Source organism: Rhinatrema bivittatum, chromosome 1 (genome assembly GCF_901001135.1).
Source record: "Rhinatrema bivittatum chromosome 1, aRhiBiv1.1, whole genome shotgun sequence".
Taxonomy (NCBI): domain Eukaryota; kingdom Metazoa; phylum Chordata; class Amphibia; order Gymnophiona; family Rhinatrematidae; genus Rhinatrema; species Rhinatrema bivittatum.
In genome coordinates, this window is record NC_042615.1 from 662,343,550 (window position 1) to 662,370,212 (window position 26,663).

The 26,663-nt window shown below is 46.3% G+C and overlaps 1 protein-coding gene and 1 long non-coding RNA gene across 2 annotated transcripts in view; one reads left to right on the forward strand and one right to left on the reverse strand.

Annotated features, from left to right (window-relative positions):
• POLR3G (RNA polymerase III subunit G) overlaps positions 1-26,663 on the reverse strand; it is a 126,973-nt gene that overhangs the window by 94,605 nt on the left and 5,705 nt on the right. The gene's annotated exons all lie outside the window — the stretch shown is intronic.
• Positions 13,739-15,713, forward strand: LOC115074213. Its single transcript, XR_003852210.1, has 3 exons — positions 13,739-13,912; positions 14,591-15,056; positions 15,357-15,713. It is a non-coding gene; the product is annotated as an uncharacterized LOC115074213 (long non-coding RNA).

Sequence of the window (26,663 nt, forward strand, 5' to 3'; positions counted from 1 at the left end):
TTTCACACCTGTACCTCGACTGGGTCTTCTCCTTTTCAAATTGTTTCCGGTCAGCAACCTACGCCACCTGTGCTGCTACCCCTGTCTGTCTCCTCTCCGGCGGCCCAGCTTACTGCTACACAGTTAAAGCAACTTTGGATACATACCCGACAGATGCTACTAAAGGAGGCACATACTGCAAAGAAATTCGCTGATTGACATCGGAGACCTGCACCACAATTTCATCTAGGAGAGAAGGTGAGGCTCAGCACCAGACATATCCGCTTGAAGGACCCATCGATGAGACTGGCTCCTCGTTATATTGGCCCTTTTCCTGTGACTAAGCAAATAGGTCCTGTGACCTATCAACTACGCCTGCCCGCCACACTACGTATCCACAATGCCTTTCACGTATCTTTGTTGAAACCCTTGCTCCTCAATTGGCCCTCTCGGAAGGTTCTTGTTTCTCCCCAACTGCAGGTGGAGGAAGGCATGACTTATCAAGTCCGGGAGGTCCTCGATGTTCGGAGACGAGGTCGTAGATGGGAGTATCTCCTAGCTTGGGAGGGATTTGGGCCAGAAGAGAATTCTTGGGAACCTGCTACTAACATCCTAGATAAAGATCTTCTCAAGAACTTCCACATCACTCACCCAGGGAAACCCAAGCCTTCTAGGGGGAGGCCTAAAGAAGGGGGTACTGTTATGGCCACCGGCCGCAGCAAGCCGCAACCGGGGCCGGTCACTCACCGGCGCAGTGGGCCGAACCGCCGACGTTGAGGTCCGGCGTCGGCGGGCTTTTCCTGCGGCAGTGACTGCTGCTTACCAGCATGGCTGCGGCGTCCTCTCCGAGCGGCTAGCTCCACCCCCTGGGGTTCCCTAGGGCCGCGCGCGGCAGTAGCCTGGCATTAAAGGAGCCTCTACAGGAAATAGGTTGGGCTCCTTCCTGTAGGTTCCATCTTTGGGGAACTATTTAAGGCAAGGTCTGTGCCTTCAGACCTTGCCTTGGCTTCTTGGCTCCTATGGTCTTGTGCCTGTACTCCTTACCTGTGATTGACCTTCCGTCATTGACTCCCGGACTGGCTGCTGTTCTTCCTTGGTTCCTGATCCCTGGACTGGCTGTGGAGTATCTTCTGGTTCTTGATCCCTGGACTGGCTGCGGAGTATCCTTTGGTTCCCGATCCCTGGACTGGCTGCGGCGTATCCTTTGGTTCTTGATTCCTGGACTGGCTGCGGAGTACCCTTGGGTTCTTGTTCCCCTGGCCAACCCTGGACTACCTGTATCGACCTGCTGGAGGCGCCAGCTCAGCCTTTGAATTGTACGACCTGCGGGAGGCATCAGCTACCCAAATCACATGACCTGCTGGAGGCGCCAGCTCAGCCTTTTGAATCGTCGACCTGTTGGAGGCGCCAGCTATCTGGACCACACGACCTGCAGGAGGCGCCTGCATCCAGATTGCCCTCGTCCGCCTCTCAAGATCTTCTAAGTTGACCTCGCCTTCCGACGATAGAACATTGACACACTACGTCGGATCAAGGGTCCACCTCCCGAGTCATAACAAAATGCCTTATGACATAGGATTTGAATTTATCTCTTAGGATCCTTTTTCCTGCCACATACAGATGTATACCATCTTTGACAAAGAGCTTTTTACTGTTCCATACACGGTCCCAGCCCCCAATATATCCAAAACTTTGTTCCTTACACCAGGATTTGAGCCATACATTGAAGTTATCAAAATGGCTTAATTTTTCTCCTTCCCCTTTCCATGAACAGGTAACACTTCTGAAAAGGCAATGTTTGTCGCCATGTGACTAATCTGCTTCGCTAGAGACTGGAAATCGCTCTGTACCTCTTGGGTGCTTTTTCTGCACGGAGCGGCAGTAGCCACAGAGGCATTCAAACACTGCACGGAGCGGCAGTAGCCACAGAGGGCTACTGCCGCTCCGTGATGGAGGGGGAATTGGGGCTGGAGGGTACTGGAAGCCAATAGTAACAGGTGGGAGAGAAAAAAAGGGGAAAAAAATGGATAAAGTGCGTAGCTTGCTGGGCAGACTAGATGGGCCTGGAATGCCCTTCCGGAGGAAGTGGTGAAGTCTAAAACTGTGAACGACTTCAAAAGGGCATGGGATAAACACTGTGGATCCATCAAGTCTAGAGGGCGTGAATAAGGAGGAGGCATTCAAATACTGCACGGAGCGGCAGTAGCCACAGAGGCATTCAAACACTGCACGGAGCGGCAGTAGCCACAGAGGCATTCACGGAGCGGGATGCCAGTGGCCAGTAGTTGGTGTTCCACCTTCACGGAGCGGAAGGATGGAGGGCTGCTATCTAAAAATAAATAAATAAATAAATAAATAAATAAATAAATAAAAACAGGGGTGGGTAAGAGTATGGGGTAAGGGTGTGGCCTGCTTGTTACAGCGGTTGCTACCCCTAATTGAGCTGGACGTTCACTTGAATGCAGATACGGCGCTGCTCTCTAAATTGGTGGTGGGGTGGAGGGGAATTAGGGCTGGAGGGTACTGGAAGCCAATAGTAACAGGTGGGAGAGAAAAAAAAGGGGAAAAAAATGGATAAAGTGCGTAGCTTGCTGGGCAGACTAGATGGGCCGTTTGGTCTTCTTCTGCCGTCATTTCTATGTTTCTATGTCATTGGTCCCCAGATGGCCCTAGCTGGCCCTAGCTCTGAATGCGTTGATTGGGTTGATGTAGATCAATGCTTTGCTTTCGATGGTTTGGAAAAGAGTGCCCTTTGTGTACTGGAAAGTACTGGATTTAAGTCTGGGTCAGTCCTGTGTGAAGAGGGAGTTGAGGATTTACTCCTACTTCTTGTCGAATAAAATGATTAGCAGTCTTTTTTCATATTGATTTGCTAGGGCACAGATTTTGAATTTTTGCTGCTCTCGACCTTTGTGAGTATGAGGACATTTTATCACAGGCCTCACAGCTGGGCTGGTTGTGTTCTGGACCAAGGCAGCAGTAGCAGCTGTCATGGCTGACCATGATGGACATGACCTGCTAATAGGCGCAGGTCTTAAAACCACCCACTTAATATCATCTTTTTTTCAAGTAGCACTTAAAACTGCTGTTGTGGGTTTGCTGTAAGGTCAGCAAAGGTTCTTTTTTTTTTTTTTTAAATATGAAAAGAAAATATGAGAGAGAGAGACTGAAATCCACCTGTGTGAAGCACAGACAAAAATAGAATGACGAACCTTGAGGGCACAGCTTGTGCAGGAATTCCCACACATACTTAGTAGAGCTCAAATGCTCTACCAATTTTGAGAGACAATTTCATTCAGTGCTGCCTGATTACATCACCCACAGATCATGTCTAATTCAGCCCTGCTTATTGACAGAAAAATATTCAAATTATGATGCCATCTCAGTAATTGTGACAAAAACTCCCTCCTCTACCAGGGGCATAGTAAAGTATATATAATATAAAACCCTGCAAAGGAAGACACTCTGCAATCAGTCCCTACTGTATATAGTAAACCTACCATACCAGAATGGTACAGACTTCCAGGTCTCAAACAGTAACAACCGTACCTATGAAACGTTAGCACTGCAAATATTACAGTAAGACGTAGAACATCAATACACCTCCATTTGCAAAAACAGAACAAGCAGGACTGCTACAGATACCTATAGTACATAGAAACTACACACTAGCCGAACTCTTCTCGGTCACATACAAAGGAAAAGAAAGACCCTCACGAAATAGAGAATAAGTAACCAGAAATTAGAAATAGAAACGTGTAGACAAAAACTGAAATGGAAACCCCCATGAAGCCAGACGCCACATGCAGTGCAACCCTGAAGAAATAGAAACAGAAATACATTTTCTCTTATAATTAGTAAATTATAAAAGTATCAGAGATGCAAATTCCAAAAGCTGATGTAGTTCAATCACTAAAATGAAACTAAAATGCTTTTTTCTGCTTTCATTGTATAGGACTTTCATTTTTCAATACATGTTGGTCCCAGGTTCTTTTTTTCCACTTTCATTGTTGATCTTCTAATTTCTTTCCCATTTCCACTTCCTCCTCTGACATTGATCTTTCTTTTTCATTTGATTTTTCATTTCTCTCTTCTTTGCCTTTCTATCTCCTCACAGATTTAATCCAGCCTGTCTCTCACTTTCCAGCTCTCCCTGTCCCAATCTTTCACCTCTCCAGTTCTCCCCTCTGAGCCCTGAGCAAACAGAATGTTAGGAATTATTAAGAAGGGAATGGAAAATAAAATGGAGGATGTCATAAAGCCTCTGTATTGCTCCATGGTGAGACCGCACCTTGAATACTGTGTGCAGTTCTAGTCACCCCATTTCAAAAAAGATATAGCTGCACTGGACAAAGTGCAGAGAAGGGTGACCAAAATGATAAGGGGCATGGAACAGCTGCCCTATGAGGAAAGGCTAAAGAAGTTATTTGGAGAAGAGATAACGGAGAAGGGATATGATTGAAGTCTACAAAATCATGAAACAGCTTAATGTAAATTGGTTATTTACTCTCTCAGACAATAGAAGGACCAGGTGGCACTCCATGAAGTTAGCAAGTAGCTCATTGAAAACAAATGAAAGAAAATTCTTTTTCACTCAGCGCACAGTTAACCTCTGGAATTCATTGCCAGATGATGTGGTAACAGCATTTAGTGTAACTGGGATAAAAAAGGTTTGAATAAGTACCTAGGTGATAAATCCATAAACTTCTATGATGGTAATTAATAAGCAGTAGTAGCTTGCGATCTAACTAATGTTTGGGTTCTTGCCAGGTACTTGTGACATGGATTGGCCACTGTTGGAAACAGGATACTGGGCTTGATGGACCCTTGGTCTGACCCAGTATGGCATATCTTATGTTATTATGTTCTCTGTTCCGCTCACTAATCTCCAGCTATCTGGCTTCCTTATCCTTCCCCTCCCTATCTGGTTGTATTCCTCCCAACACCCCATCATCCCTATGCTTACACCATCTCTCTCCAACCATTCTCTTTCATTCTCATCCTTCCAAGCTCTCCCAATCACCCTCTCTCATGCTGTCATCCCATCTCCATCTCTTTACCTTTCCCTCTTTGCCATCTCATCACTTCTTGAATGTCTAGCATCCTCCCCACCCACCTCTGTCTCTTACCCCCATCATCCTTCCCAGGCATCAATTTCCCTCTTTTCACCTTTTGCTTACCTACCAGATTTCCATCCCACAATCTTACCCTACTTCCTTACTCCCCCTATACCTTCCCCAACCCCCCTTCCTAGCCCAACTGCCTATTTCCCCCCTCTTTCACTCTCTAGTTCCTCATTTCCACTCTCTGAACTTATCCCATTCTCAGCCCTCTTCTACTTTCCACCAACTTCTCATCTCACCAGGCCCAGCTCTTTCCCTGTTGCTTACCATCTCCCCAACTCCAATCCCTTTCTTCTGCCTCCTACTGACTACGCAGCCTGTCATTCCTCTTCTTTCATCCCTTCCCCAAACCCTCATTACCACCCTCTATCACCTCCTCCCAAGCTCCATCCCTTTCCACTGCCTCTTACCTCCTCCTTAGTCCTCCAGGTCTTTCACACTATTGCTGATCCCTCTCCTTATGCTCAGCCTCCATCTCACATCCTCTACTAATAAACCCCCGGCCCTGCAACATGACCCCACTAACTATCATCTCTCTGTCCCACACATATACCTACTCATCCCTTCCAGCTCCCAGTCTCACACCCACATGCTCACATTCTCCCAATTCCTATCTTGCACCTCTCTACTCCTACCCTTTATCCCAATACGTGCAGGTATCTCTAGCAGTCACAGCACTATGGGGATAGGAGTACAAAGCGCCTGCGTGCTCCTGTCTCCATAGATGCTCGCCTTCTCCTCAGTGCGGTGCTTTCTTTCTAAATTAGAAGTATGCTATGTGGAAAAGGAAGTGGGTGCCCCCATAGACAATGAGCATCTACACGTTCTCTATTCCCTAGCTCCATGTTGCCATGACTGTCTTTCGGGGAAGTGAAAGGGCCTATGGCTGTGATAGTTAATGGGAAAGGGGAGGGTCACGCATGCAAGGCCGCCTAGTACCTTTGTACCAGTCCTGGCTGATATTATATTAAGATATGAACATGATCAGCTGCCCTGCAACTTTAAAAAATGCTTCTGGTGCTACCCAGCAAAGAGACACTCTTTGGCAACCCAGGCAGTACTCCAACATCTGCCTGGGTTTCCCTTCACTCCTCAACAGCTTGAGGGATGGACTCTCCTGTCTGCCTTGGGCTTCTCTTCCCCTTTTTGTTGGCCAGTGGAATGGGCTCCTTTGACTGGTTAGAATCACAGTCACTGACAGGGGCCCTTTAGGGAAGCCCACCCTGTGGTAGACCTGCCCTTAGCACTATAAGATCCTGTAAGCTAGTAGGATCAGGGCAAGCTTGTGTGTGACCTGTGTGATCATACAGGGCACCATCCACTAGAACAGTGGTTCTCAACCTTTTATCTGTCGGGACACACCTGACAGATGGTTCTCTCATGTGTGACACACTGAACACATGACCATCATAGGGCTAAATGTAAAAGTACAGTTTGCATCCACAGGAATCCCCCTGACCCACAATTATGGATGTAAAGCAGAATTATGACATTCACTGTAAAACTCACCTTACAAAAACTATATTCTGGTTCTAGTGTCATCTTAGTAACAGCCACACAAACTCCAACTACCAGGCTCAATAGCCCTACTTATGAAAAGACAGCAGTTTATCACTAATGCATGTTCTCTTGAGAAAATACAACAAATAAGACTGATACAGTAAAATACCTCATCTCGGTCACATACACAGAACTGACCTAACATACTCCCAGGATCTGCAGTAATGCACATAAACTAATCCGCACACAGTTACGCTTGTATTATGGAATGCACTCAGACAGTAACAACCTTATCTATGAAAAGGCAACACTACAAATATTAAATCAGGCCCTAAACACCAATACACCTCCTATTAGGAAAACAGAACTAGCCAAGCAGCTATAGATCCCAACACAGAAATAATTGTATAATTATACTAATAAGCAGAATAAATGTTTCACAACAACTATGAACAGAATAATATCCAACAATTTAAAACTCATAAAAATTATTTAAAATTCTCCAAACACCAATAAAATATTTCAAAACAGCAGACACATCACATAATATTCAGTAATTAAAATGCCAGTCAATCAAGAAAAATAAACTTAAAAAGTTACCTTTACTAACCCCCTCCAGCAGCTCTCCTACTCCTCTTCCATGCAGGCCAGTAGCACACAACAGAAGCAGTAGTGGCTGAAGCTCTGTACTCATGGCCCTCTTCCTTAGTGCCCACGACCAGTCTCTCTGTCTCTCACACACACACATACCAGTTACACCCCCATGACCAGTTTCTGTCTTTCACACACCAATCATCTCCCGACCAGTCTTTCTCTTACATATACACCAGTCACCTTCCTGAACAGTCTCTCTCTCTCTCATGCGCACACACACACAGGCTTCCCACTCCCATGTTCTATCTTACATATACAGTCTTCTCACTCCCATGCTGTGTCTCACACACACCCATGTTTCTCACTCCTATGCTAGCTCTCTCCACATGCACAGGCTTCTCATTCCCACAGTCACTTTCTTTCTCTCACACACACACAGACTCCAGTCATCTCCCTGACCAGTCACTCCTATTGTTTCTCCTATATATACACATCACCTCTCTGACCAGTTTCTCTCAATCACACACATGCTCTCTCTCACACACTTTACATAGATGATCTCAATCAAATGCTCTCACTTACACACAAGCTCTCATCACAGTTACACATGCACACTCTCACACATACATTCACTCACAGACAGACTGGCTGGCTGTCTTTCTCTCTCTCATTTCCTGCCTGCAACCCCAGGCACAAATGGTAGCTGCAGCAGTCTCCTCCTCTAGCCCCCGCAGGCCAAGAAAGAAGAATCCCATCAGCCACGGGAGGCTAATTCTTCTGTCTCCTGTGCCAATTTCTGACTGCTTCTGATTTTGCTTCGGGCCCACACTACTGCTCGGGGCCGCCACTGCTACGTTTTGGTGCAGCATGGCTCTTTCTTCTTCCAGCGCACCCGACTGCACATCACTTCCTGTTCCGGGCCAGGGTGGGGGCAGGTGCGGGAAGAAGAAAAGGCCCAGCCGCAGTTGCCAGCCTCCACTAACACTTCTCCTGGTTCGCTCACTTCCTCCACTCCACAGTAAGTTTGTTCTCTTCCCTCCACCCTGCAATCTCAGGTTTACACTCTACCAGCCATCCCCATGCCCATGGACCCCCTCACTCAGAGAGCACTATCGGCAAACCAGGAAGAGGACAGTGACTCTGCAGTGTTCATGATACATCCTCCCTCCTCCCTTACTGCACCTAAGCATCCTGCTCTGAACCAAGGGGTTCAAACTGCACTATTCAGGTCTCAGCGGGGGAGGAGGGAGCTTGCACTGAAGGATCTGCAGGGGAGGGGAGCGGGGAGATTGTGCTCCATTGCCACCAATATGTCTCTTGGGGGCAGGTGGATGGGTGGGTAAGAGAGGGTTAATGCAGCATCCACCTACATCAATGTTTCTCCTCTGGGCTGGGCAGGGGAGAGTAAATGCGCTATTTCACTGTCACCAATGTTTTTCCTTTCAGAAGGTCCTTAGTCTCCCGCTGCTGTTTGCCCAGGACTGGCCAATTCTATGGTAAGAGCTGAATTTTGTGGTCCTTGCCACGGCAATAGAATTGTAGGGGAGTGGGGACCCTGGATGCATTTTAACTCTCACCAGAATAAAACAACTTTCCTACTCAGGTTTTTTTTTTCTGCAAACAGGAGTGAATTCCTGAGGGTGGAGGCTATTCCTACTGCTACAGTAAAACAAACTTTCTTATGGCAGAAGTAACTGGAACGCTGATCAGGGATATGGAGAAGTTCTGGAAGCTTTATTTATAGGATATTATAAAATATTTTGGAAGTAAAACAATCCTCCAGGCCAGCGAGTCTTCAGTATTCCAGAGATTGCTTTCTTTAATCTGACAACAAATTACAGGACTGAGATGGGCTGGAGAGCTGTGTACATCTAGAAGTACTGTAGACTGATTAGCAACAGCATCCAGAACCATCAGTTAACTAAGATTCCACTCAGTTTAATGTCTGACTGTGCCACGATTAATCAGAAAGTTCAGGTCCTGCTAACAAGATCAGATTTCTGCTTTCCTCTCGCTGACACCATCACTGCATTGTGTTGTAAGCAAAGAGCCTGGGCTGTGCAGACCTGGAGTTACAGGTCAGGGAGAGGCTGAGCTCAAACAGGAAAAGAGAGAAAAATGCAGTACAGAGAGGATCAGGGGCGAGAGACAGGCATTTCATGGATCATTCATTCCACCAGCAGTAAAACCAATCCAAGGACGGGGAAATACTGTGAAGTGTAGGAAGTGCAGAATCTCACCCCCATCCTCTCTTTTTCTTATCCCCCTTCCAAAGCCCCTTTCACCCCCAAACTCTTCCTCTTTCACTTCCTCCTCCCACCTGATCCCCTCACCCTGGCTCATCCCCCTTCCCCCCTTCCCATGAACCCCTTAGTTATTCTGGTTTATCCACTCCTCCCAAACCTCTCACTCACCCTGATACATTACCTTCCTCCCTCCCTCCCTCCCCCCCACAAACCCTTCACTTACTCTGGTTCACTACTCTCATCCCCAGTTCACTCCACCATTTCTCCTGGTTCGCTCACTTCCTCCACTCCCCAGTAAGTTTGTTCTCTTCCCTTCACCCTGCAATCTCAGGTTTACACTCTACCAGCCATCCCCATGCCCATGGACCCCCTCACTCAGAGGGCACTATCGGCAAACCAGGAAGAGGAAGAGGACAGTGACTCTGCAGTGTTCATGATACATCCTCCCTCCTCCCTTACTGCACCTAAGCATCCTCCTCTGAACCAAGGGGTTCAAACTGCACTATTCAGGTCTCAGCGGGGGAGGAGGGAGGATGCACTGAAGGATCTGCAAGGCCTCAGTCCTCCTCCTCCTGTTTGTCCGATAGAAGCCAGTGAGTGAGGGGATGCAGAGGAGGGGAGCGGGGAGATTGTGCTCCATTGCCACCAATATGTCTCTTGGGGGCAGGTGGATGGGTGGGTAAGAGAGGGTTAATGCAGCATCCACCTATATCAATGTTTCTCCTCTGGGCTGGGCAGGGGAGGGTAAATGCGCTATTTCACTGTCATCAATGTTTTTGCTTTCAGAAGGTCCTTAGTCTCCCGCTGCTGTTTGCCCAGGACTGGCCAATTCTATGGTAAGAGCTGAATTTTGTGGTCCTTGCCACGGCAATAGAATTGTAGGGGAGTGGGGACCCTGGATGCATTTTAACTCTCACCAGAATAAAACAACTTTCCTACTCAGGTTTTTTTTTTCTGCAGACAGGAGTGAATTCCTGAGGGTGGAGGCTATTCCTACTGCTACAGTAAAACAAACTTTCTTACGGCAGACGTAACTGGAACGCTGATCAGGGATGTGGAGAAGTTCTGGAAGCTTTATTTATAGGATATTATAAAATATTTTGGAAGTAAAACAATCCTCCAGGCCAGCGAGTCTTCAGTATTCCAGAGATTGCTTTCTTTAATCTGACAACAAATTACAGGACTGAGATGGGCTGGAGAGCTGTGTACATCTAGAAGTACTGTAGACTGATTAGCAACAGCATCCAGAACCATCAGTTAACTAAGATTCCACTCAGTTTAATGTCTGACTGTGCCACGATTAATCAGAAAGTTCAGGTCCTGCTAACAAGATCAGATTTCTGCTTTCCTCTCGCTGACACCATCACTGCATTGTGTTGTAAGCAAAGAGTCTGGGCTGTGCAGACCTGGAGTTACAGGTCAGGGAGAGGCTGAGCTCAAACAGGAAAAGAGAGAAAAATGCAGTACAGAGAGGATCAGGGGCGAGAGACAGGCATTTCATGGATCATTCATTCCACCAGCAGTAAAACCAATCCAAGGACGGGGAAATACTGTGAAGTGTAGGAAGTGCAGAATCTCACCCCCATCCTCTCTTTTTCTTATCCCCCTTCCAAAGCCCCTTTCACCCCCAAACTCTTCCTCTTTCACTTCCTCCTCCCACCTGATCCCCTCACCCTGGCTCATCCCCCTCCCCCCTTCCCATGAACCCCTTAGTTATTCTGGTTTATCCACTCCTCCCAAACCTCTCACTCACCCTGATACTTTACCTTCCTCCCTCCCTCCCTCCCTCCCCCCCACAAACCCTTCACTTACTCTGGTTCACTACTCTCATCCCCAGTTCACTCCACCATTTCTCCTGGTTCGCTCACTTCCTCCACTCCCCAGTAAGTTTGTTCTCTTCCCTCCACCCTGCAATCTCAGGTTTACACTCTACCAGCCATCCCCATGCCCATGGACCCCCTCACTCAGAGGGCACTATCGGCAAACCAGGAAGAGAAAGAGGACAGTGACTCTGCAGTGTTCATGATACATCCTCCCTCCTCCCTTACTGCACCTAAGCATCCTCCTCTGAACCAAGGGGTTCAAACTGCACTATTCAGGTCTCAGCGGGGGAGGAGGGAGGATGCACTGAAGGATCTGCAAGGCCTCAGTCCTCCTCCTCCTGTTTGTCCGATAGAAGCCAGTGAGTGAGGGGATGCAGGGGAGGGGAGCGGGGAGATTGTGCTCCATTGCCACCAATATGTCTCTTGGGGGCAGGTGGATGGGTGGGTAAGAGAGGGTTAATGCAGCATCCACCTACATCAATGTTTCTCCTCTGGGCTAGGCAGGGGAGGGTAAATGCGCTATTTCACTGTCACCAATGTTTTTGCTTTCAGAAGGTCCTTAGTCTCCCGCTGCTGTTTGCCCAGGACTGGCCAATTCTATGGTAAGAGCTGAATTTTGTGGTCCTTGCCACGGCAATAGAATTGTAGGGGAGTGGGGACCCTGGATGCATTTTAACTCTCACCAGAATAAAACAACTTTCCTACTCAGGTTTTTTTTTTCTGCAGACAGGAGTGAATTCCTGAGGGTGGAGGCTATTCCTACTGCTACAGTAAAACAAACTTTCTTACGGCAGACGTAACTGGAACGCTGATCAGGGATGTGGAGAAGTTCTGGAAGCTTTATTTATAGGATATTATAAAATATTTTGGAAGTAAAACAATCCTCCAGGCCAGCGAGTCTTCAGTATTCCAGAGATTGCTTTCTTTAATCTGACAACAAATTACAGGACTGAGATGGGCTGAAGAGCAGTGTACATCTAGAAGTACTGTAGACTGATTAGCAACAGAATCCAGAACCATCAGTTAACTAAGATTCCACTCAGTTTAATGTCTGACTGTGCCACGATTAATCAGAAAGTTCAGGTCCTGCTAACAAGATCAGATTTCTGCTTTCCTCTTGCTGACACCATCACTGCATTGTGTTGTAAGCAAAGAGCCTGGGCTGTGCAGACCTGGAGTTACAGGTCAGGGAGAGGCTGAGCTCAAACAGGAAAAGAGAGAAAAATGCAGTACAGAGAGGATCAGGGGCGAGAGACAGGCATTTCATGGATCATTCATTCCACCAGCAGTAAAACCAATCCAAGGACGGGGAAATACCTTGAAGTGTAGGAAGTGCAGAATCTCACCCCCATCCTCTTTTTCTTATCCCCCTTCCAAAGCCCCTTTCACCCCCAAACTCTTCCTCTTTAACTTCCTCCTCCCACCTGATCCCCTCACCCTGGCTCATCCCCCTTCCCCCCTTCCCATGAACCCCTTAGTTATTCTGGTTTATCCACTCCTCCCAAACCTCTCACTCACCCTGATACATTACCTTCCTCCCTCCCTCCCTCCCTCCACCCCACAAACCGTTCCCTTACTCTGGTTCACTACTCTCATCCCCAGTTCACTCCACCATTTCTCCTGGTTCGCTCACTTCCTCCACTCCCCAGTAAGTTTGAGAAATGCTCACTGCTTGCTGCCATCCTTTACATTTATAGATACTCTGGCTGCTTTGCCTTTTATTATGTCACCTCTCCCCTCCCCATCAGCCTCACATTGTCTCCGCCCCCCTCTTGTGATGTTATGATGACAGGAGGTGACAGGATAAAAGGCAAAGCTGCCAGGGTGTCTATAAATGTGAAGGAGAGCAGCAAGCAGGGATCATTTCTCCTGACTGGGGCTCTAGATAGCAAGAGAGCAAAGGTCCTGACTCTTTCGGAGCTAAACTACAAGCAATAGAAGAAAGAGGAGGGGGAGTCCTGCTCCTAGCTCAGAACAAGAACACAAAGTCATCATGGCCTACAGAAGACATCGAAGCAGGAGCAGAAGTGCAAGGAGGAGGAGGAGGAGAAGGTCTCCAAGAAGGAGATTTAGAAGGCAGAGCAGGAGGTAAATGGTTATAAATGTTTTTTTTTTTTATGGAAAATTATTTTTATTTATTTCAAAAACCGTATAGGAAACATAGTGGAGATAGAATAGGAAGTAGCATGTTTAAAACACATTGGATAGGGTTGGGGTTTCAGGGTATATCATGTGATTAAGTTGTTTGGTTGCAATAAATATTTATGTAGTTTTGTCTGTTTTTGACGCATAGCACCGATGGATGCGTCAAAAACAGACAAAACTACATAAATCTTTATTGCAACCAAACAACTTAATCACATGATATACCCTGAAACCCCAACCCTATCCAATGTGTTTTAAACATGCTACTTCCTAGTCTGTCTCCACTATGTTTCCTAAACAGTTTTAACAGATAGCTTAACTTTGTCTTTACTCCTCGTCAGGATATCTACAATGAATATGCATGAGATTGATTTGCATACAATAGAGGCAGTGCATGAAACTCTCTCTCACGTGGATATCCTGAAAACCCAGACTGGCTGGGTGTGTCCCGAGGACTGGATTGAAAGTCTCAGCACTAGCGTGGCAGAGGGCCAGGAGAGAGGTTAGTGTGAAACTCCCCCCTCACACATTCACCCCTCCCTGCTCTTCAGCTTCAGGGGGAGCAACCCCTCTACCCTTCAGCCTCAGGTCCCTCTCCAGTCAATCTGTTCTGGGCCATGTCTCCCCCTTCCCTCCCCAAGAGTCAGCTCTGGTTTTCCCTTCAATTTCTCACTTATCCCAAGGCTTTCTTGAATTTTGTTACTGTTTTTGCCTACATCTCCCCTTGTATACTCTTCCATGCATCCACCACCGTTTTCCTGAAGAAACATTTCCTAATGTTTCTTCAGGAGATAAATATGGAATTGTTCTTAATCATATAATCATGTTTTTGGATCCTTTATTTAATCTTATATACATATATTCATGTTGACATACATATTACCATGTTATTTATTTATTAACTCGCATGTTTATTAGCTGTTTAGTATTATACACTAATTTGTTACTTCGATTAACCTGTTCAATGTAAACCGCTAAATGAAGCGATAGTTACTGTTCCTTGTAAACCGGGGTGATATGTATATTATACAGGAACCTCCGGTATATAAATCCTTTAAATAAATAAATAAATAAATAAATAAATTTAAAAAAAGCCCCCCAAATGACAGCAGACCTTGTTTTAATTCCAACCGCTGAGTAACCAAATTCCACCTTGGCTCTCTTTTTTTTATCCGCACAGGAAACGGAAACGGATCCGGATACAGACGATGCAGACAGTACTCTAGGAGAAGGTAGATGCCAAGCCAGACAATTCCTGCTGTCATGCTATCTGGGCCCGTCAAAGCCTCTCCGTCCTCACCTGAACTCCGAACGGCAACCTCTTCAAAAGGCACTGTGACCAGCTAGCGCACGAAACAAAAAAGAGCTACCACCACCCCAGAGAGAAAAAAAAACAAAAATCCAGAGCTACAGCGCTGCATTCAATTGAAACTGGAACTAAACTAAAAGCAAAAGAAAGAGGTGGAGCATTGCAGCGCTGGATTCAACTGAAACTGGAACTGATCTGAAAGCAAAAGAAAGAGGTGGAGCATTGCAGCGCTGGATTCAACTGAAACTGGAACTGATCTGAAAGCAAAAGAAAGAGGTGGAGCATTGCAGCGCTGGATTCAACTGAAACTGGAACTGACTGAAAGCAAAAGAAAGAGGTGGAGCATTTATTTATTTAAGGGTTTTTATATACCGCAGTACGTAAAGAAATACATCACCGCGGTTTACATTTAACAATAACTTAGCAACAAGCTTTACATTGACATTAGTAATAGGTATTAATAAAATAGGTATTAAATAAAATAGGTATTAAATAAAATAAATTCCATATAACAGTTTTGACGGAAAACAGGCTGTACAGACTGTGGACCATCCAATTATGTATAACATACAATTAAAATATTGATGTAACTATTTAACAATATTTAAATTAAATATGTAACTATTTAACAATTTAGCATTGCAGCGCTGGATTCAACTGAAACTGTAACTGATCTGAAAGCAAAAGAAAGAGGTGGAGCATTGCAGCGCTGGATTCAACTGAAACTGGAACTGATCTGAAAGCAAAAGAAAGCGGTGGAACATTGCAGCGCTGGATTCAACTCAAACTGGAACTGATCTGAAAGCAAAAGAAAGAGGTGGAGCATTGCAGCACTGGATTCAACTCAAACTTGAACTGATCTGAAAGCAAAAGAAAGAGGTGGAGCATTGCAGCACTGGATTCAGCTCAAACTAGAACTGATGCGCAACGCATCGCGACTTCCAACTTATTCAACATAGCTATGTTGAATAAATTCAAATTCAAATTCAAATTTCAAATTCAAAAAAAAAAAAAAAACACCCTCCTGACCCCCCCAAGACTTACCCGACTTCCAACTTATTCAACATAGCTATGTTGAATAAATTCAAATTCAAATTCAAATTCAAATTTCAAATTCAAAAAAAAAAAAAAAAACCCACCCTCCTGACCCCCCCAAGACTTACCAAAACTCCCTGGTGCTCCACCGGGAGTCAGGAAGCCATCCCTGCACTCCTTTGCGATTTCCTCACGGCGCCGATAGCCTGTGTCACAGGGGCTGCCGTGCCATTGGTCAGCCCCTGTCACATGCTCACGGCACCATCTTGTGCTTCTACCACGTGACAGCTAGGTCACGTGGCAGGAGGTCGCTCCGGGACCCCCGTTGGACCGAACCGGAACATTTGGCCAGCTTGGGGGGGGCCTCCTGACCCCCCAAGCTGGCCAAAAGTTCCGGTTGGGTGCAGCGGGGGTCCGGGAGCGGAGGCGCGGAGGAGCACGTGACACTGTGCAACGGGGGTCCGGGAGCGGAGGCACGGAGAGCACGTGACGCCGACGTCACGTGCTCTCCGTGAACCGGAACTTGGCCAGCTTGGGGGGGCCTCCTGACCCCCCCAAGCTGGCCAAAAGTTCCAGTTGGGTCCAATGGGGGTCCGGGAGCGGAGGCGCGGAGGAGCACGTGACACCGTGCAACGGGGGTCCGGGAGCGGAGGCACGTGACACCGTGCAACGGGGGTCCGGGAGCGGAGGCACGGAGAGCACGTGACGCCGACGTCACGTGCTCTCCGTGAACCGGAACTTTTGGCCAGCTTGGGGGGGGTCAGGAGCCCCCCCCCAAGCTGGCCAAAGGTTCCGGTTGGGTCCAACGGGGGTCCGGGAGCGGAGGCGCGGAGGAGCACGTGACGTCGGTGTCACGTGCTCCTCCGCGCCTCCGCTCCCGGACCCCCATTGGACCCAACTGGAACTTTTGGCCAGCTTGGGGGGGTCAGGAGGCCCCCCCAAGCTGGCCAAACGTTCCGGTTGGGTCCAACGGGGGTCCCGGAGCGACCTCCTGCCACATGACCTACCCCTCACGTGGTAGAAGCACAAGATGGTGCCGTGACCATGTGACGGGCTGACCAATGGCACAGCAGCCCCTGTGACACAGGCTACCGGCGCCGTATGGAAATCGCAAAGGAGCGCAGGTATGGCTTCCTGACTCCCCGCTGAACCACCAGGGAGTTTTGGTAAGTCTTGGGGGGGGAGATTAAGGACGGTGGGGGTTTAAAGTAAGTCTTGGGGGGGGAGATTAAGGACGGTGGGGGTTTAAACGTATGGACAGATCCACAACTCATAGATTTCTCCATACGTCCAAATTGAACGGAATCGACCCTCACCTTCAACGTATCAACGTTTCAACGAAAACATTTTGCCTGCATATCCCTACAGATTAATGCTTAATATTATTTGTTTGATTTGACATTGTTAAATAAAATTTGCTATGTATATATTTTCAATGCAGCCTTGCCTTCTTTTTATTGTATTGATCTACGTTGCTAGGTTTTTGGCCCATTTGCAAGTTTCTTTTGCCACACCCCTGCTCTCTCCTTTCATTGAATGTGTTTGCTCACCTTTCCACAATTTGGGTGTAATATTATTTGTCTACCATGTAAAATTCCCTTTTTTAAAATCTTTTTTTTCTGATCTTGAGCTGGACAGCAGCAGCAGTATAACCATGCACCCCAGCCCTCTATAGACACCAGCACCTGGAGCTGACCTGGGGGGGGGGGGGTGTCCCAGAGTCAATACAAGCTGAGGACGGATACTGCTGCTGAGTGTCCCTGAGAGAGACAGAGCTGTGAGCTGACAAGGACAGACAGATAGAGTTTTTAAAGCTGACAGAGCAAGTGGTACCAGAGACAGTCTCAGCTCTGTAGCCCAATGTTAAGCAGCCGCAGCCAGGAGTACAGTCTGAGCTGATCTTAATACTCTCACAGCCGACTGAGACAGATGCAGCATTCAGCTCTGCAGAACAGAAGAAATTGCCATGCTGGGTCAGACCAAGGGTCCATCAAGCCCAGCATCCTGTTTCCAACAGAGGCCAAACCAGGCCACAAGAACCTGGCAAGTACCCAAATACCAAGAAGATCCCATGCTACTGATGCAATTAATAGCAGTGGCTATTCCATAAGTAAACTTGTTTAATAGCAGTTAATGGACTTCTCCCCCAATAACTTATCCAAACCTTTTTTGAACCCAGCTACACTAACTGCACTAACCACATCCTCTGGTTTAAAAACCAGTTGGCGTTACTGTGAAATTCCTTTTCTTCGTCCCCTGCATGTTTTGCAGTTTATTTAAAATCCTTTATGTTCACTGTTCTACCTTCATAACAAGCTCTGGTTTAGCGCTCTGTATCCTAGGTAAGTGAGTTGCTCCCTGATTCTTGTATTTTTTGGATGAACAGTCTTTATTTTTCTGGGTACTAAGAAACCCCATGTTTGGGGGTCACACTGTCCCCAGAAAACCCTCATGAAGGAGCAGGTGATACAGACTTGCCCCAGATCCAAGTGGAAACTCAGTTGATTGGGGTGGGTGGGAGGTTGTCAGGAGAGAGGCACAAGTGCAGGAGCAGGCAAGGCCTCTGCAGGGCTTGCTGGGACCCTCGAGTGATTTAAAGTTTAACCTCTGAATGTAAGGGGGAGCAGCTCTTGCTGTGCTTCTGCTATGAATGTTTTATTCCGAGGAGGTGGAAGAAGAGATGTGACTGTGTGTATTTGTGGCTTTGAATGGCTGTATGTGTTTAGGGGGTGTCTGGGACAGGGGGAACTGTTGAAAAGATGGGTCATAATGGTTGTTTAATTAGCCAATATGTTGCTATGGCTGCTTTTGATACTAATAACGTGTGTTATTCTGCATCTACTGATTCAATAAAGATGAAATTAGAAAGAAAAACAATACCCCTGCTTGCTTTTTGTTTGGGCACTTTAAGGGAAAACTCTGCATATAGTTCCCTACTCTGTCCTAACCCTAAACCAGAAATATTTGCAAAATTACACAGGGAGGCATGCCTTTTTGTATGCTCCTACTTTTACTGGTGTAGAGAATGGACAATAATCAAACAGGCCATTTCTGTGGATAAAAGAGCGCTTTACCCCCGGAAATGGCTTTCATTATTGTCCTAACTGTATAAAATGGCGATGTGCATTGGGCCTTACACATTTTAAAGTCTGAACCTTTCTTTAACAGATCAAATTAAGAAATGAGCCATCAAGAGGACTGAGTGACCTCACCCCTTTCCCTCCCTCATTTGCAACCCCTCCTATCCCAAGCGTTCTCCTCCTCCACTTAACAACACCCTGTTCCCTTCCATGTGCTGATCCCTCGGCTCCCCTGCCCCCACTCCTCTTACCCCTCCCATACTTCCTCTTGCCCCTGTCTCCATGTGAGCCTTCCCTCACTTTCACCCCTTCTGCTCTAATCTCCCATTCCCATGAAAGATGCTCCCTATTCACTTTCTCACGTGTCCCGCTCCCAGGCCACTTCCATCCAGGATGCCCTTCCCTTTGTCCTTTATTGATAAGACAACATGATATAATCAGCAAATAGTATTAACATAATACATGTCCTGCATGTAAACCTGTCGTACATCATGGATAACCGATAAGTAAGAGTGAGAACAAAGTGTAAAAGAACGTACGGTACATTACAACAATGAGGAGGTGGATTGCTAAAACTGAATGCAATAAAGTAGCATATGATAAAAAAGGGATGCTGTGTCAATTTTTCCATTTAGTCTACAACCCGGGTTCAAATATTTTTTCCCCCTATTTCTTCCCCTCCTCCCCCCCCCCCCCCCGTTAAACTGCAAACCCCGCCACTAAAGGTGGACAGAAGAATAAGATTAAGAGCTGGGTGTTACCAGAACGCAACAACAAATGATAACCCTTTCTCAACGTGCAGAGACCCCGCTTCCTCAAAGATAACGTCCCAAGGAACCACGATCAGAGGGAGTTAGTGAGCAGCGTGGTAAGGCATGCTACGTATCTCTAGCCCACGGTGTTTGACTGGCCCCTCTCTTTCCAGGTTAGGTAAGGCTGCCACACTTTTTCAAAACTATGAAAGCAGTCACATCTGATAGCTGTTAACCTCCCCATATAAAATACTGTTTCCAACCAGGACAGAAAGTGGGTCAAGGATGGCGCGTCAGCCTTGCGCCACCAGAGAGCAATTTGGCATGTGGCAGCAGAGAAGACCTGTTGTATCCATCTTAACACAGGTTTAGAGCTCGTAATAAACATACTTTGGATCTGCAGGTATAGTTAATCCTGCCGCCTGGTGAATAAAGTCTCGGACATCCTCCCACAACTCTGACACCTTCGGACAATCCCACCACATGTGCAGGAAAGTCCCAATTTGTCCGCACCCTTTCCAGCAGTAGAGGCGCTGTAAATCTGTAAAGGGTAAAAGTTTCTGTCTATCCCACAATTGTTCCCATTTATAGAGGCCTTGAGTTCCCCATCTGGTAACTACACTTAAGAACATAAGAACATAAGAAAATGCCATACTGGGTCAGACCAAGGGTCCATCAAGCCCAGCATCCTGTTTCCAACAGTGGCCAATCCAGGCCATAAGAACCTGGCAAGTACCCAAAAACTAAGTCTATTCCATGTTACCATTGCTAATGGCAGTGGCTATTCTCTAAGTGAACTTAATAGCAGGTAATGGACTTCTCCTCCAAGAACTTATCCAATCCTTTTTTAAACACAGCTATACTAACTGCACTAACCACTTTCTCTGGCAACAAATTCCAGAGTTTAATTGTGCGTTGAGTAAAAAAGAACTTTCTCCGATTAGTTTTAAATGTGCCACATGCTAACTTCATGGAATGCCCCCTAGTCTTTCTACTATTCGAAAGAGTAAATAACCGATTCACATCTACCCGTTCTAGACCTCTCATTATTTTAAAAACCTCTATCATATCCCCCCTCAGTCGTCTCTTCTCCAAGCTGAAAAGTCCTAACCTCTTTAGTCTTTCCTCATAGGGGAGTTGTTCCATTCCCCTTATCATTTTGGTAGCCCTTCTCTGTACCTTCTCCATCGCAATTATATCTTTTTTGAGATGCGGCAACCAGAATTGTACACAGTATTCAAGGTGCGGTCTCACCATGGAGCGATACAGAGGCATTATGACATTTTCCGTTTTATTCACCATTCCTTTTCTAATAATTCCTAACATTCTGTTTGCTTTTTTGACTGCCGCAGCATGTCGGTGTCACGTGCTCCTCCGCGCCTCCGCTCCCGGACCCCCATTGGACCCAACCGGAACTTTTGGCCAGCTTGGGGGGGTCAGGAGGCCCCCCCAAGCTGGCCAAACGTTCCGGTTCGGTCCAACGGGGGTCCCGGAGTGACCTCCTGCCACATGACCTACCTGTCACGTGGTAGAAGCACAAGATGGTGCCGTGACCATGTGACAGGGGCTGACCAATGGCACGGCAGCCCCTGTGACACAGGCTATCGGCGCCGTGAGGAAATCGCAAAGGAACGCAGGGATGGCTTCCTGACTCCCCGCTGAACCACCAGGGAGCTTTGGTAAGTCTTGGGGGGGGGGAGATTAAGGAGGGTGGGGGTTTAAATTTTTATTTAGGGAACCGGGAAACGTATGGACAGATCCACAACTTATGGATTTCTCCATACTTCCATATTGAACGGAATCGACCCTCACCTTCAACGTATCAACGAAAACTTTTTGCCTGCATATCCCTACAGTTTAATGCTTAATATTATTTGTTTGATTTGACTGATTGTTAAATAAAATTTGCTATGTATATATTTTCAATGCAGCCTTGCCTTCTTTTTATTGTATTGATCTACTTTGCTAGGTTTTTGGCCCATTTGCAAGTTTCTTTTGCCACACCCCTGCTCTCTCCTTTCATTGAATGTGTTTGCTCACCTTTCTACAATTTGGGTGTAATATTATTTGTCTACCATGTAAAATTCCCTTTTTTAAAATCTTTTTTTTCTGATCTTGAGCTGGACAGCAGCAGCAGTATAACCATGCACCCCAGCCCTCTATAGACACCAGCACCTGGAGCTGACCAGGGGGGGGGGGGGGGGGTGTCCCAGAGTCAATACAAACTGAGGACGGATACTGCTGCTGAGTGTCCCTGAGAGAGACAGAGCTGTGAGCTGACAAGGACAGACAGATAGAGTTTTTAAAGCTGACAGAGCAAGTGGTAGCAGAGACAGTCTCAGCTCTGTAGCCCAATGTTAAGCAGCCGCAGCCAGGAGTACAGTCTGAGCTGATCTTAATACTCTCACAGCCGACTGAGACAGATGCAGCATTCAGCTCTGCAGAACAGAAGAAATTGCCATGCTGGGTCAGACCAAGGGTCCATCAAGCCCAGCATCCTGTTTCCAACAGAGGCCAAACCAGGCCACAAGAACCTGGCAAGTACCCAAATACCAAGAAGATCCCATGCTACTGATGCAATTAATAGCAGTGGCTATTCCATAAGTAAACTTGTTTAATAGCAGTTAATGGACTTCTCCCCCCAATAACTTATCCAAACCTTTTTTGAACCCAGCTACACTAACTGCACTAACCACATCCTCTGGTTTAAAAACCAGTTGGCGTTACTGTGAAATTCCTTTTCTTCGTCCCCTGCATGTTATTCTGCAGTTTATTTAAAATCCTTTATGTTCACTGTTCTACCTTCATAACAAGCTCTGGATTAGCGCTCTGTATCCTAGGTAAGTGAGTTGCTCCGTGATTCTTGTATTTTTTGGATGAACAGTCTTTATTTTTCTGGGTACTAAGAAACCCCATGTTTGGGGGTCACACTGTCCCCAGAAAACCCTCATGAAGGAGCAGGTGATACAGACTTGCCCCAGATCCAAGTGGAAACTCAGTTGATGGGGGTGGGTGGGAGGTTGTCAGGAGAGAGGCACAAGTGCAGGAGCAGGCAAGGCCTCTGCAGGGCTTGCTGGGACCCTCGAGTGATTTAAAGTTTAACCTCTGAATGTAAGGGGGAGCAGCTCTTGCTGTGCTTCTGCTATGAATGTTTTATTCCGAGGAGGTGGAAGAAGAGATGTGACTGTGTGTGTTTGTGGCTTTGAATGGCTGTATGTGTTTAGGGGGTGTCTGGGACAGGGGGAACTGTTGAAAAGATGGGTCATAATGGTTGTTTAATTAGCCAATATGTTGCTATGGCTGCTTTTGATACTAATAACGTGTGTTATTCTGCATCTACTGATTCAATAAAGATGAAATTAGAAAGAAAAACAATACCCCTGCTTGCTTTTTGTTTGGGCACTTTAAGGGAAAACTCTGCATATAGTTCCCTACTCTGTCCTAACCCCAAACCAGAAATATTTGCAAAATTACACAGGGAGGCATGCCTTTTTGTATGCTCCTACTTTTACTGGTGTAGAGAATGGACAATAATCAAACAGGCCATTTCTGTGGATAAAAGAGCGCTTTACCCCCGGAAATGGCTTTCATTATTGTCCTAACTGTATATAATGGCGATGTGCATTGGGCCTTACACATTTTAAAGTCTGAACCTTTCTTTAACAGATCAAATTAAGAAATGAGCCATCAAGAGGACGGAGTGACCTCACCCCTTTCCCTCCCTCATTTGCAACCCCTCCTATCCCAAGCGTTCTCCTCCTCCACTTAACAACACCCTGTTCCCTTCCATGTGCTGATCCCTCGGCTCCCCTGCCCCCACTCCTCTTACCCCTCCCATACTTTCTCTTGCCCCTGTCTCCATGTGAGCCTTCCCTCACTTTCACCCCTTCTGCTCTAACCTCCCATTCCCATGAAAGATGCTCCCTATTCACTTTCTCACGTGTCCCGCTCCCAGGCCACTTCCATCCAGGATGCCCTTCCTTTTGTCCTTTATTGATAAGACAACATGATATAATCAGCAAATAGTATTAACATAATACATGTCCTGCATGTAAACCTGTCGTACATCATGGATAACCGATAAGTAAGAGTGAGAACAAAGTGTAAAAGAACGTACGGTACATTACAACAATGAGGAGGTGGATTGCTAAAACTGAATGCAATAAAGTAGCATATGATAAAAAAGGGATGCTGTGTCAATTTTTCCATTTAGTCTACAACCCGGGTTCAAATATTTTTTCCCCCTATTTCTTCCCCTCCCCCCCCCCCCCCCGTTAAACTGCAAACCCCGCCACTAAAGGTGGACAGAAGAATAAGATTAAGAGCTGTGTGTTACCAGAACGCAACAACAAATGATAATCCTTTCTCAACGTGCAGAGACCCCGCTTCCTCAAAGATAACGTCCCAAGGAACCACGATCAGAGGGAGTTAGTGAGCAGCGTGGTAAGGCATGCTACGTATCTCTAGCCCACGGTGTTTGACTGGCCCCTCTCTTTCCAGGTTAGGTAAGGCTGCCACACTTTTTTAAAACTATGAAAGCAGTCACATCTGATAGCTGTTAACCTCCCCATATAAAATACTGTTTCCAACCAGGACAGAAAGTGGGTCAAGGATGGCGCGTCAGCCTTGCGCCACCAGAGAGCAATTTGGCATGTGGCAGCAGAGAAGACCTGTTGTATCCATCTTAACACAGGTTTAGAGCTCGTAATAAACATACTTTGGATCTGCAGGTATAGTTAATCCTGCCGCCTGGTGAATAAAGTCTCGGACATCCTCCCACAACTCTGACACCTTCGGACAATCCCACCACATGTGCAGGAAAGTCCCAATTTGTCCACACCCTTTCCAGCAATAGAGGCGCTGTAAATCTGAAAAGGGTAAAAGTTTCTGTCTATCCCACAATTGTTCCCATTTATAGAGGCCTTGAGTTCCCCATCTGGTAACTACACTTAAGAACATAAGAAAATGCCATACTGGGTCAGACCAAGGGTCCATCAAGCCCAGCATCCTGTTTCCAACAGTGGCCAATCCAGGCCATAAGAACCTGGCAAGTACCCAAAGACTAAGTCTATTCCATGTTACCATTGCTAATGGCAGTGGCTATTCTCTAAGTGAACTTAATAGCAGGTAATGGACTTCTCCTCCAAGAACTTATTTATTTATTTATTTATTTTTAATTTTTATACCGAAGTTAGGGACTACAAATCACTCCGGTTTACATAAAACAAAGAACTGCTCAAACAGAGAGCGGAGCTTTACATGGAACAGTAGAACATATGGAAAAGTTATGCCTGTCAGAGGCACGCGATTCCCCAGCCCGGGAGCTGTTTCGGAGGCCTCGGCCACGCCCCCAAAACACCCCTGGACCGGAACCACGCCTGCGGCCCTGCCCCTGAATGACGCCCAGCCGCGACATCCCCCCCCCCCCCCCCCCCCCCGGAAAGCCTCGGGACTTACGCGCGTCCCAGGGCTTTCGCACGCCGCCGAGCCTATTCAACATAGCCCCTGCGCGCGCAGGGGGAACTTGGGGCATGTTTTCGGGGGGTATTCGCGTAACTTACGCGCGTACCCCTTTGAAAATCTGCCCCTAAGTCTATCCCATGATACTGATGCTAGTAATAGCAGTAGCTATTCCCCAAGTCAACTACTTGATTAATAGCAGTTAATGGACTTCTCCTCCATGAACTTATCCAAACCTTTTTTAAACCCAGCTACACCAACTGTGCTAACCACATCCTCTGGCAACAAATTCCAGAGCTTAATTGTGCATTGAATGAAAAAGAATTTTCTCCTTAAGTCTCCATGGGCAGCCTGAATTTGATTGCTTTTCTAGAGTCTTCTTTTGCAAATGTTTCTGACCATGCTATGTTGTTGATTTCTTTTGAATTCAGTCTGATAACGACCCTTTTATGAGATTATTTTTTCCATAATAAAGAAGCTTTGCTAAGGGTCAAAGAGTATGGCTTATCCCAGATTTGTGTACACAAACACAGAATAGGAGGAATTTATTTCTTCAAATGTATCAGATTAGAGATCTGGGGAGGGGGGGTGGAATTTTCATCTGTGCTACCCTTCTTAATATTTGGTTAAGATCTCTAGTAAGAGGTATTTTCTGTGATCCTAAGCAATTGATAATGGAATGCCTTTCTAACTACACCAGTTTCTAGGAATATGGCTGTTTGAAGCGACATGTTTTTTTATGGCAATGTGGTTTCCTCCATCCTTTCTTTTTCTTGTCTTTTATTTACTGGGGAGTAGTCTTTTGTTTTGTTCCTGGGTGTTGTCTGGGCAGGGCATCGGTGTTCCAGCACATGCTGATGCAATTACCAATTTCCCCTGTCCATTCCCAGTTCGCTCAGATGAAGGACAGGACTTCCTAACCCCACTAGGCTAATTAGCCTCCCTTTCATTCTGTGAGTCCCAACTCTTAAATTCCCGCTTACGTGTTCAGCTTTTTTTTGTTTTAGAACTTGCACGGCATCCATGGCAGAAGTAAAGTTACGTGCTAGGGGACCCCGGCGAGTGCTTGTGTGCATAAATGTTTATGCACTGGTTTCATTCATAAATCCTGGAACACCGATGCCCTGCCCAGACAACACCCACCCCGTCCCTTTTTATTGATAGCTCAAGGCAAGTTACATTTAGGTACAGTAAATATGTTTTAGTCTTATTAAAGGTACATTTTAACTATACTGTGCTATTGTTTCTTATCTCTGTACAGCTCAACAGGATGTCTCTGGAAAGACTTTGTCTCGTGAGTATTTTCCTATTAAAATAATTTTAATTAACTAAAAAAGTCATTTGAGAGTTGGCTATGGTACAGAAGCTTTTTTTTTTTGTCCATTCTGCCTTGTGGAGAGACAAAAGAGTATAGTGACATTAACAGAAGGCTTCTCTGCATATTCCATGACCTCTCCAACTATTCAAGCATATGACCAAAACAAATCTCTCATTATGTAGTTACAGAAGCTATTTTTATTTTTTGGAGAGAAAATTCAGTCTCAAATGAATGAATCACTTGCCCCATATGTGCCTACATTCAAGATGAGCCACTGATGCTTTCTAATTAGAGTTATG